The sequence below is a fragment of the Nannospalax galili genome, unplaced genomic scaffold, assembly GCF_000622305.1.
Source record: "Nannospalax galili isolate Female #2095 unplaced genomic scaffold, S.galili_v1.0 C48299221, whole genome shotgun sequence".
Classification (NCBI taxonomy): domain Eukaryota; kingdom Metazoa; phylum Chordata; class Mammalia; order Rodentia; family Spalacidae; genus Nannospalax; species Nannospalax galili.
This window is the reverse complement of record NW_008465250.1, coordinates 1-857: the sequence shown is the minus strand read 5'-3', so window position 1 is coordinate 857 and position 857 is coordinate 1. Positions and strand designations below refer to the sequence as shown.

General features: G+C 50.1%; 1 pseudogene; it reads left to right on the top strand.

Annotated features, from left to right (window-relative positions):
* The first annotated feature begins 163 nt into the window (after positions 1 to 163).
* On the top strand, positions 164 to 849 carry LOC108490397 (annotated as a pseudogene).
* Positions 850 to 857: the final 8 nt, after the last annotated feature.

Here is an 857-nt window from a genome sequence, read left to right as displayed (position 1 = left end):
CCCAAGTGCTGGGATTACAGGTGTGGACCTCCATGGCCAGCTGAAAATGTATCCTTTGTATAGGGCATCACTAAATCATAAGTTGGTTTAGACGGTACACACGTCCATCTTAACAACTAGGGCTTGCTACATTTTCTCTAGGTTTATGTGTGTTTCTTTTCTACAGGGTGGTCCTGGTGGTTCCAGCACTGGATTTGGAAACTTTGAGGAAATTGGGCCCCTTGACCGGGATCTCAAGCCACGAAAAACCACCTGGGTGACGATAGCCCCTACCATGTCTGCCCTTCACCTTCTCAGGCTGGGCCCCGCAGAGCTCCATCCAGTGCAGGGTGGGGTCACAGACTTAGCAGTCCATCCTGGCAGGCTTCCTTGAAGCCTGGGCACCTACCCACAGTCTTCCCATACCCTACTACACTTATCTCTCGCCTCCTCCAACTTGGTAACTTTCTCTACTTGCCTTTAGAAACTTCCTCTAGCTAGGGCCGGGAGGCAGCATAGTGGGTGTTGTGCTTGCGTAACATGCACAGAGCCCTGGATTTGATCCCTAGCACTGTATGTATCAGGCTTGATGATGCATGCCTATTGTCTACCTCTCAAGAGGTAGAGGCAGGGGGATGAGAAGTTCAAAGTAATCCTTGGCTACATAGCAAGTTTAAGGCCAGCCTAGGCTATGGAAGTCCTGTCTCAGAACAAACAAAACAAAACCAAAGCAGAAACTTCCTGTAGCTGACACTAGGGACCCTGTCCATAAGCACATGCTGGCCAGCTGCAACCTCAGACCTCAGATCCTACCCTCTGCCACAACTTCCAGTGTTTTTCTCTCTCACCTTGCATGGGGACTTCATGAAGCTTTCAAG